Below are 13,447 nucleotides of genomic sequence, written 5' to 3' on the forward strand. Positions count from 1 at the left end.
GGATGTCAGTTCATGAAACAGCATTCACACAGTTGAAAGAACTATTAACAAAAACTCCTGTTTTGAAATATTATAATGTGAAAGAGCCTGTAACTCTGTCAGTGGACACTAGTTCTATAGGCTTAGGTGCTGTACTGTTGCAAAGAGGTGCACCTGTTGCATATGCTTCTAAAGCAATGACTGCGGCCCAACAGAACTATGCTCAAATAGAAAAGGAAATGTTGGCAATAGTGTTTGGATGCACAGGGTTCCATCAATTTCTCTATGGCAAAAAAGTGACTGTGGAAACAGACCACAAACCATTGGAGGCAATTTTCAGAAAACCTTTGCATAATGCACCTCCAAGAATCCAAAGATGGCAGTTAACACTGCAGAAATATCAATTACAAGTGCACTATAGACCAGGCAAAGAATTAATCATTGCTGATACCCTGTCCAGGGCATATCTGAAGGAATAAGTTCTGAAGAAGCTGAGGTTGCTGTTAACCTCATGTTATCTTATTTGCCAATCTCTGAATCAAAACTGAAAGAATTTCAGGTGGCTACTGAAAATGATAGCATTTTGAAAATCCTGAAAAATGCCATTTTGCAAGGGTGGCCAGATAGAAGAGTAGAAGTTCCAGAGTGTATACATGGTTATTGGAATTACAGAGAAGAATTAAGTGTTCATGATGAACTAATTTTTAAAAGTGACAGAATCGTAGTACCACAAGATTTGAGGAAAGAGATATTGAATATTATACATAGTCATCTGGGTGTTGAATTATGTAAAAAGCGGGCACGAGAAGCTGTATATTGGCCAGGTATGTGTGCCCAAATTGAAGAATTGGTACTGTCATGTACCACATGTCTCACCTTCAGAAATAAAAACCAAAAAGAACCAATGTTACCTCATGAAATTCCAAGAAGACCTTGGCAGAAGCGAGGAATGGACTTGTTTGAATTTGAAAGAAAGGACTATCTACTCTTGGTTGATTATTATTCAAAATATGTGGAAATATGTTTGCTTGAAGACACTACAAGTAGATCAGTAATTGTACAGTGCAAATCTATATTTGCAAGACATGGCATACCTGAAGAGGTTGTCAGTGATAATGGCCCTCAGTTTTGCTCTAGAGACTTTAAAATGTTTGCCAAAGATTGGGACTTTGTTCACACAACATCCAGTCCACTATTTCCTCAATCAAATGGAATGGCAGAAAGAGCGATCCAAACAGTAAAGAGGATTCTTAAGAAATCTAGTCTGAATAACACAGATCCTTATCTTAGTTTATTGGATTACAGAAATACGCCTACAGTAGATACAGTCTCACCTGCACAACTTTTAATAGGGAGACGTTTAAGAACCAGGTTGCCTACCTCAGCACTGTTGTTACTACCTCAGCAGGTAAAAGGTGACATACAGACACATCTGAAGAGAAGACAAGAGAAACAGAAGCTTTACTTTGACAAAGGTTCAAAGCCTTTACCACCTTTGCAGGTTGGTGATTCTGTTAATGTTAGGCAAGATGGAGTGTGGAAACCAGCGAGAGTGACTGGACAAAACATGACTCCAAGATCATATTTGGTTCAGACTGATGATTTAGCTGTCTACAGACGGAACAGAAGAGATCTTCAAAGCCCTCCAAGCTGTGAACCAAAAATGGATGAGACTACTAAGACTGCAACTGCACCTCCATCAGAGGTAGACCTATCAGAGTCTCAAGACAACAAAAGTGGAACAGCTGTAGCACAAAGTGCCAGTGATATACCAGAGAAGATTTTGGACTCTGAGTTACCTGTTACTACATCAAGAGGGAGAGTGATCAGAAAACCAATTCGATATAGACAGTAGTTTCTATCTTTTTCTTTAAAAAAAAGGGAGATGTAATGTGAGTAGGAACTCAAGTGAATTAGATATAGTTGTATGGGGAATCAGTTGGGGGTGGGATCAGTAGGTAAATGAAAGTGGAGCTCTGGGTTCTGCAGCAACACACTGTTCAATAAAGTTTGTTCCTTCTAAACAGTGTTTGGAGTTCATTTCAACTCTTGCAAATATTACACCCAGCATCTCCAGGGAGGGCTAAGAAAGACCTCCATCTGAAACTTTGGAGAGCCACTACACTACTGAGCTAGATGGACCAATGCTTTCGTTCAGTATAAAGCCGCTTCTATGTTCCCTTCTGTGAATAAAGCCAGTATTGGCATTTTGAAGGTAAGGCAAGATGGTGACTAACATCTGTTGGGATTTCCTTGAACTGGAGCACAGGCATCCCACATTATTTGGCACATTCCTCAACTGGAGAATTAGGGTGAATCATAAAATGGTGATAGCAGAAGTGTAGTGGCAAATTCAGAAGTGCAGAGATGCTTCATGATAGTCATGCCACACCCCCAGCTACACCCCCTTTCCCACTTTCCCTCGTCTCCCTTGCTCTCCCTGTCATCTCTGAGACAACACTCCACTACAACAGATGTTCCTAGGAGCCAATCAGCATGAAAGGGGAGGCTGTGTGTTAGCTACTGAGAAGAGTCTTCTCAGGAGGTGACTCACCTTCTTTCACTGGCTTCAATCAGCATGAAAGGACAAGAACTCTTCTCAGTGGCTACATGCAGTTCATGCTGATTGGCTCATACAAAGGGACCTGGCTGGGACCCTGCTCCCAAAACAGTAACATCTACAACTTCCTGCAAACCTGGACGACAACACCCCTGGTGGATAGACTAATGAAACTGAGAGGGGTGAGCAAAAGAGATTTCTCCAAGTGAACAAGGAAGCTTGGTCAGCCTTTGAGAAAGGATTCACATATGAGCGACATGAGAGATACAGTATTAAAACCACAACTGTTTATCTCAGAGGGATGGATTCTGAGCCCCAGGGCTCCTCCAGATGACCTGTTTATTGAGCATTCATCCTGATTTGCTTGCAAGTAGCCTATGCTCAGTTACTGAACATTTGTTCTGATTTGTTTGTGAGGAGGTTATACAACAATGAGCATCCACCCTGATTTTCTTGCAGGATGTTTCTTTCTGTTCATCATTTGTTCATCTCATTCTTTTTAGTGCATTTTCCCATCATTTTTCTAATCCCCCCCCGAAAAAATCTATGTGTGGTGTTTTTTTTTTTTTAAAGCGGATCTGTTGTGCTAAGGTGACAGAGCACTTTGGTTGCTCGGACCTACTTTTTTGGTATGTTCAAAAGCTTCTGTGTTACCTTTGGAAGATGCAGGTTCCCTTTCTGGGATGGGATGGTTGCAGAATGTAGTTGCCACCTCCTGATCTCCAAACAGTCTTTGATAGCCACATGACGGAGCGATACTAGCTGGGTTACCTGTGTCTTTTCTGGTCTCAGTGTTGGAGCAATGGGAGAAGCTGCTCTTCACCTTAAGCCATTGGAAACACAGAGGAAAAGGCCCTTCAAAACCAGGTATTGGCAAATGTAGTCAGATAATCTGTGCTGAGAGCGAGAGCGAGAATGAGGGAGAGAGCATGAAGGCTCCAGAAGGCAAAGGCTCTTGTTGGATGAAGGAGAATAAAGTCTAGGTGAGCTTGATAAGGTGATGCTATTTATTTTGGAAGATGCATAGTGGCCCTTTCGTACAGAAGGCTGTCAGGCTTTATGACACTGCTAGAGAAGACCTTGTAAATGCCAAAGTAATTAGATAAGCAGCAGATCAATGAGGCAGAGAACAAAAACCTTCATCTCTGCTGCACACTCTTCAGTTCTTTCCTGTTTCCTTCTCCCTTTATAATTTTTCATTCTTCTTTGTCTTTCTCTCTTAGCCACTTGCCTTATTTATTTATTTATTTTATTTATTTATTAAATTTATATACCGCCCGACTAGCAATAGCTCTCTGGGCGGTGAACATAAAACAGCATAAAAATACAATAAATAACAAAACAATACTAAAATACAAGCAACAATCCAACACAATAAACATTTTTAAAATTAAATCAGTGTAACTTAAAATGCTTCAGAGAATAGGAAGGTTTTGACCTGGCGCCGGAAGGAGAGCAGAGTCGGCGCCAGGCGTACTTCCTCATGTTGTAATCTGACAACATGATTACTTAATACTTACCTGCCAAATTAACTGACTTATTTTACCAACTGGGTGGATATGCAGTACCTTGACACTTGCTATTTGAGGAGCTAACAGCTTTTGTGTGTGTCCGTGATGTATAAATAACAATAACAATACATGGTGATAATTTGCTTTTCCAGAAATCTATATATGTTCTGAGTAACAAAGAGGTGCATATTATTTCTCTTTTGCCTATTTATTACAAAAATTATGTTCAGGAAAAAAACAGCAACCCAACAGGCCATCTTCAGGGAGTAAACTGCCATTTCTATATACATGCAGAGGAAAGCTGCTAATGCAATCAGAATGATTGGTCACTCTAGCCCAGGAATGGTGGTCTGAGCCCCAGGCCTTTCTTTGCTCCCCCAAGATACCTACCAGTTTTCTTGATGGCAGGGATATCTGCCAAAAATGCACAGAGGAGCCTGCTTTATGCGGAGTCAGACTCGGACCATTGGTCCATTTAGCTCAGTATTTTCTACACTGACTCGCAGTGATTTTCCAGGGTTTCAGGCAGCAGTCTCTCCAAGCCCTACCAGGAGATGCTGGGGATTGAACAGGGAACCTTCAGCATGTAAGGTAGATGCTCTACCCCTGAGCTATTGCCTTTTCCAAGCCAGGCACAGGTTTGACCCTTCCCTTTAACTTGGGGAAGAAGCTGCAGTAGTTCCTACTTCCCATTTTGAAGGAATCCGACCATTCCATGTTTTCCTAGCATGACTATTTGAAGTGGCAAAAAGAAAAGTGGGCAGCATTGATAGATCAAAATAACAGTAAAAAAGATCTTGCACGTATCTCTTCAAAAGCAACAGATCCCACCTAATAGCAAAGTAGAGCTATTTTCTGTTGTCTGGGAGAGGCAGACATATGTTGTTATTAAAAACATTTTATGCCCCTATCCTCTAAAGCAGTTCAAGGCAGAGTGTTTTCAAGACAACTCCAGAGTTAGGGGGATTAAACGAACTGTTATGGGAAATATTAAAATGAAGGCTTTTGAGCTGCAAGGGAAGGTGAGCCTGAGCCAAATGTATTGAGAAATGACAGTTGGGTATCCATAGCCAGTGGGTCCATGTGTGTATGTGGGAGGGGGTATCAGGGGAGTGTGCCTAAGAGAGGATAGGCCTTGCCTTGGCTTCTTGTAGTTCTTGGAACCAGGAGACACAAATGTCAGTGTGGGCAGAAAGGACATTTGCTGGGGCATTTTCTTGAAATTCGTAACTCTTTAAGTGTGGCCTACCACTTGTTTCTGTTGAGCCAGTAACAATTTGCATTCTGTTTGTACAGTGATTGTACCAGCATATCAAAGAGCTTGTTGTCGGTATGATCAATTTGGAATTCAAGTGGAATGAGCAAAGTCCAAGATGATGTTATTTTTAAAATCTTGAAAATACTCTCAGAACTGTCTGTGGCTCAGATCAACTTGCTCTGCTCCCCACCCAGCTGCTGCTGCAGCTTTTAATAAATGAATGGAGGTGCGGCAGGGCAAGTTGATTCTCCTCCCAATCCAATTCACAAAAAAAAGTGAAATGATTAAGTAAAAAAATAAAAAATAGATATTTATTATAGAAAGAAATGTACACTGTGTCAACTGTGGCTTGCTTGCTTGCTCTCTGTCTCTCTCCCCAGGTGACAAATCAAATACCAAACAACAATAAAGACAGCAACAAAAAGCATCTCAAAGTAGGAAACATTCCCTGTTGCTTTTCTGGTTACCAGAACATGCTTAAAGCTATGACGAGATCTGGCCTTCGAGGAAGAAGCTCTGAGCATGCTCAGAACAGATGCATCATTCTAATCGGCTACTACGTGATGTTGGTGGGTTATTCAAGGCTGTCAAACAGTTCTTCCTAATCTGATATAGTGGCTGCTGGGACTCCCTCAACAACAGAGGGAAAGGGAACCTGCCAAGCAGAGGCTGAAGCGCTGGCATTTCTCCTAATATTCAAATGTCATAGTTTTTCTCCCCAGGTCTCAGAGACACATAGAAGGAACATCTTTGCCATAGCTACACCTTTGGATTAAGCTTGGCTGAGTGGTCCAGAGAGCTGACTGGCCAGAGAACAGAGATTGAGAGAAATGCCTTCACAAGCCTCTTTGAATTCATGGAAGTATAAAATGTGTGTGGGACAGGAAAGAGCATGTGGCTTTGAGATTTTGGGGTGGAGGATTTAAAAAAATTGCTTCAGAAGCTCTTGGTCCAGTAGTCCTAGCTGAAGAGCCTCCACTAGTTACAATAACTGATGATTGTTTTATAAAGGCAAGTTCAGTCTAATTACATTGAGGTTGCAGTAAAGATCCCAATTTCACAAAATCACATTAATGAAAATTGTTAATCAACAGTAAATTTGAGCTTTATATCACTACAGTTAAACACATTTAATACAAGTATTAATATTTATTTCATTATCAAAAAATCAAAATTACCATGTGGGATTAATACAACTATTATTCACTGTTTATAATGACTTTATTAATTACATGTGGATAATTTTGATTTTTTGATAATGAAATACATATGATTATTACCTTTAAATGTGTGAAGTTGATTCTAATGTAATGATCTTAAGTTATGCTCCATCATCATCAGCCAATCTTGTGGCCCCCTGATCTTGCACCTGTTTTTGGGACACTGGTTGCACCACCCTAGTTACTCTACTGGCAGTGACTGACCTAAAACAAGACCTTGGAATTGTAATGGATAACTCAGTGAAGATGTTGATCCCGTGTGCGATAGCTGTGAAAATGGCAAATTCCATGCTAGGGATCATTAGGAAAGGAATTGAACATAAAACTGCTGATATCATAATGCCATTATACAAATCTATGGTGTGGTCACATTTGGAATACTGTGTACAGCTGTGGTTGCTGTGGGGTTGGAAAAGGTTCAGAAAAGGGAAACCATAATGTTCAAGTGGAGCAACTCCTCAATGAGGAAAGACTGCAGCATTCAGGGCTTTTCAATTTAGGAAAAAAGATGAGTAAAAGAAGATATGATGGAAGTGTATAAAATTAGAAATGGCATAGAGAAAGTGGATGGAGAAAAGTTTTTTTCTCTCATAACACTAGAACTCGTGGACTTCTAATGAAACTGAATGTTGGAAGATTCGGGACAGACAAAGGAAAGTACTTCTTCACATAGCACATAGTTAAATGATGGAATTGCTCTCAAAAGAGGCAGTGATGATCACCAACTTGGATGGCTTTAAAAGAGGGTTAGACAAAATCATGGCTACTAGCCATTATGGTTATGTTTGATCTCCACAGTAAGTGGCAGTATGTTTCTGAATGACAATTGCTAGAACCTGCAGGAGGGAAGAGTGCTGCTGTGCTCAGAACTTGCTTGTGGGCTTCCTATAGGCATTTGGTTGGCCATTCTGAGAAAAGGATGCTGGACTAGATAGGCCACTGACCTGATCCAGCAGGCTAAAAAGAGACCCCCCTTTTTTCCTGAGTTATTCCAGATTCCCCCCCCCCGGGCCTTCACATCTCTTTACATAATGAAGAGGATGGGGTGAGTTAGTTGTTTTCGCCTCACAGAATTTTAATGCCTGAATAGAGCTCTAGTAATTCCAGTGTCAAGTACTGAACTTCATAGTTGATGAGGGATGTGCACTTGATTTTTCCATCTAAATAGAACAGTCTAGCTGCTACATCATCACACAAAGAAGTTAACTTTGAATCTTTGGTGTGTAAAACACGATGAGTTCTGCAACATTTAGCCTCCCATTCATTTGCTATTTCTACTGTGGGTTTCCAAGAAAACTGTAACTTATAAGAGCAAACGTTTAAATCTTTTTTTTGTGTGTACCTTGATCAATGAGAAATAGAGAGCAAAATGTAAGGGGATTTCAGGAGAATACCTGGCTAGGACAGGTTGATGTCAGCTGATCAATGTAGGTAGAATAGATGGGAACATTGATGAGAATGGTCCCCAAAGACTACAGACTGCCATAGCACTTAAAACTCCCTTGATACTTGGTAGTACACGTTACAACTCTACACAAAACACTGGATCCTTTTTATCTAGAAGCATCTCAATTTTGAATCAAGTTCTGGTTATTTAAAATATCGAGAATTTATTATGGATACAATTTTCAGAGTTTAAGGGAAATGAGGGAGTGTGTAGAGAAATAATATGGTGAGAATAAAGTCTTCAGTTACATTGCTATTTTGCCTCACAATACAGATATAATTAATATATGCATGACTACTTGAAAATTACTTATTTTCACAGATTTGCATGGTGAACATTTGTTAAATGAATACTTGAAATTATGGTATTTTTTAAAAAAATTAGGCCTCAGTTATAGTGTAATTTTTGGGAGACTGCTAAAGTGTAGTGCATAATATAAACCTTAAATATTACTATTTTTTATTTTTGTGAATTGTTTTTATTGCATGGAATCCAATTGGTGCATTTGTGCTCACAGAAGATGCCTCCATTAATGGAAGAGGTGGCAATTTTTGCCCATTTCCCCACCCCCAGCAGCCCCCTGAAAATCAGCTCCAGAGGGCATGGAAGGGGGTGCAGGAGCTAGAGGGGGAAGGGGGAGTTGCAAAAATAGCTTCCCTTCCTCTTCTACTATGGAGGTGCTCTCTGGATTAAAAGTTCTTCTGTGAGCACAAAGACACCAACTGGATTACGCAGACTGATTTTCAGAAAATACAACATGAGCAAGAGCAAGAAGGGGGGTGAGGAATCTGAAAAAGGAGGTGGGGTATAGGGAGGACTGCACAAGGTCAGAAGCTAACATACTCCAGAAATGATCTCATATTCACAGGAGAGACTGCTGAAGTCATTATTTCTGACCCATTCTCATGTTGGAAATCCCCCACTGGATTGGCAAGGAAAGGGGTTAACATTTTCCCTTGCTTTAATTCTGAATTATTAGACTCCTTCCTCTCATAGGAGCTGCGGTTTGTGTTTCTTAAAAAGTGATACACATTTAACCTCATATCATCTTTGGCCTTCAGAAGATATACTGGTGTACTTCCTTTTGTTACACAGCCAGAACTTCTACAAAAATGTTAATGGGGAGAAAAGACACATTTTGTCACCCGCATCCACACCAGACATTTATTCCACTTTAAACAGTAATGGCTTCCCCAAAGGAATCCTGGGAAGTGTAGTTTGTGAAGGATGCTGAGAGCTGTTAGTAGATCGTTATGCCCCTCACAGAGCTCAAATCCCCAGAATTCTCTGGGAGGAGGAGCTGACTGTTAAACCACTCTGGCCACTGGAGCTCTGTCAGGGGAATAGGGCGTCTCCCAACAACTCAAAGCACCAATCATAAACTACACTTCCCAGGATTCTTTGGGGGAAGTCATGACTGTTTGAAGTGGAATAAACATCTGGTGTGGATGTGGCCCTAAGCATTTGTATTCAGAGGTGGTCTTGCTCCTATTTGTCAGTGGGAATCTCGGTGTTCACAGGTGCTTCCAAAGCATTCTGATTTCATTGATGTGGGTGGAATCAATTCCGTTCTTTCTTGCTTGATGGAAGAAAGTTTGTCTGAAAGGGTGTAAATCACACGGGTAACACCACCGCTCTTTTTATAGGCTTGAAGTCAGAAGATGTAATATACAGTATAACTTACAAAACACATCTATCTATCTATCTATCTATCTATCTACCTATCTACCTACCTACCTACCTACCTACCTACCTACCTATCTACTACCTACTATCTACCTACCTATCTACTACCTATCTACTACCTACTATCTATCTACTATCTACTACCTACTATCTATCTACTATCTACTACCTACTATCTATCTACTACCTACTATCTACCTACTACCTACTACCTACTACCTACTACCTATCTTCCACCTTCCACCTACTACCTTCCACCTATTACCTTCCACCTACTACCTTCCACCTATTACCTTCCACCTACTACCTTCCACCTATTACCTTCCTACTACCTTCCACCTATTACCTTCCTACTACCTTCCACCTATTACCTTCCTACTACCTTCCACCTATTACCTTCCTACTACCTTCCACCTATTACCTTCCTACTACCTTCCACCTATTACCTTCCTACTACCTTCCACCTATTACCTTCCTACTACCTTCCACCTATTACCTTCCTACTACCTTCCACCTATTTAATCTCAGATACTTTTTCACCAAAAAGCTCCTCAAAGTGGCTTACAACAAATGATTAAAACTTTAAAAAGAAATTATAAAAGTACAATTAAAATGGATAAGCTTCAAAGTTAAACTAAATTAAACTAAAGTATCAGCCTGATATGGTAAAATCCGAATTTGGAAGCCTGGAAAAATATAACACCTCCCTTCATCTGCCTGAAAGTTAAAACAGAACTGGTCTTGTGGATATCCATTGGAAAGAAACCACCCTAAAAAAATATCATCAGAGATTGTGCTGGCTTCTCCAACTGATCCCAATTTACATGTGGGAGGCTGTTTAGGGCTTAAACACAGGGTTGGGAAACCTGTGGCTCTACTTATCTTTGACTCCTTCAGCCGCAGCTAGGATGGCCAATGATCAGGGATTATGGAATTTGTAGTATGACAACATCCGTTGCCCCACCCCTGCTTTGAAGTCCCAAATTAACACCATTATTCTAACCTGGAAACAAAGCAGTAAGCAGTGCATGTATCAGCAACAATCACTGTTAGAGGAGCTTTAAGATCAGCTACAGAGAGAAATCAAGCTACTCAATTCCAGACCAGGCCCAGCCACTGATTTTAAGAGCAGCCTGACGTACAGAACTTGACAACAGTCAAGCTGAGAGGTTACCAGAGCATACAAGAAAACAGGTCAATCAGGTTAAGGAAAGAGCATATTGGAAGATTCTAGAAGCTATTCGTGTCCAGTTGTCCACAGGTCTCTCAGTATCACGACTTGAAAGGGACATTTCTTTGCAGAGGCACATGTTACCAAATTCTTCCAAGCTACACAGGAAGTGGATTGGACTGTGAAAGACCAACCCAAATTGTGTTTGCATTTTGACAAATTTGTAGGGCAGTACAATATCTCAGAGAGGAGGTCAGGTCTCCTGCTCCCCTGGTGCATTCACTATAGCTGCCCAATTTCTCTACTTTGTAAAGTTTGATAGAAATATTTGTTGGCTATAGGTACGTTCTTAAACCGCAAGGTTTTTTGCCTATTAGTGGTAGTAGTTTATTGCGGTCAAGGACCCAGAAATTAAAACAGAATAAAAGAAATCAACATATAATACAGAACGAAAACAAGATTCATGATACAAACATTAGGAGGAGGCACGTATTGATTGGGCACCAAATACGATTTTTGAAACTTGTATGGTAGTATCTCTGTCAGAGCCTGTGAGGAGCAGAGCAATCATATCTTCGGGGGAAAAGTTTTTAAATTTCTGGTTCGACAAGATAGGATTAAGGAATTTAGTTCTGATTTGTGAATAGAGCGGGCAATCCAAAATGGAATGGGAAAGGGTTTCAATCTGTTCATGACCGCAAGGGCATACACGCTGCTCATAAGGGGTTCGTCGGAATCTCCCTTCCATTATCGCTGAGTTTAAGGCGTTGAATCTGGCTTTTGTGAAGGCTAAACGTAATTTGGGTAAAGTAAGAAAACATAAATAAGGGGCGAGTTTACCAAATGCAAAAGATAAATTTAGGGCCAATGGGGAGCATGTTTTGGATGCATTAGAGATTGAGTTTTGGTAATCAATATCTATAAGCCGAGAGCAGATCTGTGGGAGTACATCGTTTTGAGATTGGGAGGCCAAATAGTCTTTGGAGAGACCAATTTTCAGCAGTTTGGCTTCTATATTTGTGATCCAGGAAGAGGGATAGGTGCCATTCCAGAATGGGGCTAGAAGGCCTTGGGGAAAGTTAAATGAAATTTTTGCCCAAAAGTTGAAAGTCATGATCCATGCTCGGCAGTCCAAAGAGGTCATCCCGCATTCAAGTCTTAATGCTGCTGAGGGAACACATCGGGGCACAGCTAAAAGGCTGCGGAGGAAACTGGAAAGTGTGGTTTCAACGGAAGGACCTAGAGAGTGAATCCAAATGGGGGCACCGTATAAAAGTTGGGGAGCCTATTAGTGGATTTCCCTGCTTTTTAATCTGGGAGGTAAGAAATGGGATCCTGTCCAAGTTTGCTGAGAATGGATTGATCATTTGCATGCTTATTGAGTTCAGTGGGATTTACTCCCCTGCAATCATGCTTAGGATAGGTGACCCTGACCATGGAGGATGGGGAGGGGAGGATGGGGAGGGGAGCAGTCAGGAGGGGAGGCGGAGGGCAGGTTTGATCATTTGCATGTTTATTTTCCAGTGGGATTTACTCCTGTGCAATCATGCTTTAGATAGGTAAAACTGACCAAGGGGGAAGAGGAGGGGGAGGGGAGAATAGAGGGAAGGAGGAAGGAGGAGAGGGGAGCAGAAGGAGTGAGAGAGGGAAGGAAGGGATTGGAAGGGAAGGGGGAAGGGGTGAACAAAGGGGAGGGGAGGGGCAAAAGGGAATTGATGGGAGGGATGAGGAAGGGAGGGCAGGTTTGATCATTTGCATACTTATTGAGTTCAGTGGGATTTACTCCCATGCAATCATGCTTAGGATAGGTAAACCTAACCATGGGGAGGGCAGAGGGGAGGGGAAAGAGGATGAGGGGGAAGGAGGGGATTGGAAGGGGATGGGGGAGGGTAAGGGAGTGGTGAAGGAGGTAGGAGGGAAGGGGCAAGGGGGAGGGGATAGGAGGGAGGGGAAAGGGTGGCAGGTTTGATCATTTGCATGCTTCTTGAGATCAGTGGGATTTACTGCTGTGCAGTTATGCTTAGGATAGGTGAAACTGACCTAGGCAGGGAGGGGAGGAGGAGGGGAGGAAGGGGGAGGGTAGGGTAGGAGATTGGATGGATGGGCACTGGACAGAGGGGAAGCCCGTTTCTTTTCCAAAAGGAAAAACATTGTGAACAGTATCATTCTTTTTCAGGGTTTCCACCAACTTTTTATTCTACAGCAGGCACTTGTAGCCTCCTACCCAAATTTAAACCAAAGCTGTCCCTGGCCACATCCATACCAGACTGTTATTTCACTTTACACAGTCATGGCTTCTCTCAGAGAATCCTGGGAAGTGTAGTTAGTAAAGGGTGCTGAGAGCTGCTAGGAGATGCTCTGTTCCCCTCACAGAGCTTCAATCAGAGCAGCTGACTGTTAAACCACTCTGACCACTGGAGCTTTGCCAGGGGAATAAGAGTCTCCTCTCAGCACCCTTCACAAACTACACTTCCCAGGATTCTTTGGGTGAAGCCATGACTGTCTAAAGTGAAGTAAAGTTCTGGCTTGGGTGTGGCTACCTGATTAGGCAAGCGCAACAGCTGTGAGTCTGGGTTTTAGAACACTGACAGTTGGTTCTTACTGAGCATGCCTGG

General features: G+C 41.7%; 1 long non-coding RNA gene across 2 annotated transcripts in view; it reads left to right on the top strand.

The window, feature by feature from the left end:
• Positions 1–8,173, top strand: part of LOC133385856 (uncharacterized) — a 54,630-nt gene extending 46,457 nt beyond the window's left edge. The window contains exons 5-6 of one of the 2 annotated variants that reach the window (XR_009762981.1): positions 3,332–3,406; positions 5,689–8,173. This is a non-coding gene — a long non-coding RNA (uncharacterized LOC133385856). The remainder of the gene's footprint in view (positions 1–3,331; positions 3,407–5,688) is intronic. The other variant, XR_009762980.1, reaches the window with a different exon arrangement.
• Positions 8,174–13,447: the final 5,274 nt, after the last annotated feature.

This window comes from Rhineura floridana, chromosome 5 (genome assembly GCF_030035675.1).
Source record: "Rhineura floridana isolate rRhiFlo1 chromosome 5, rRhiFlo1.hap2, whole genome shotgun sequence".
Classification (NCBI taxonomy): domain Eukaryota; kingdom Metazoa; phylum Chordata; class Lepidosauria; order Squamata; family Rhineuridae; genus Rhineura; species Rhineura floridana.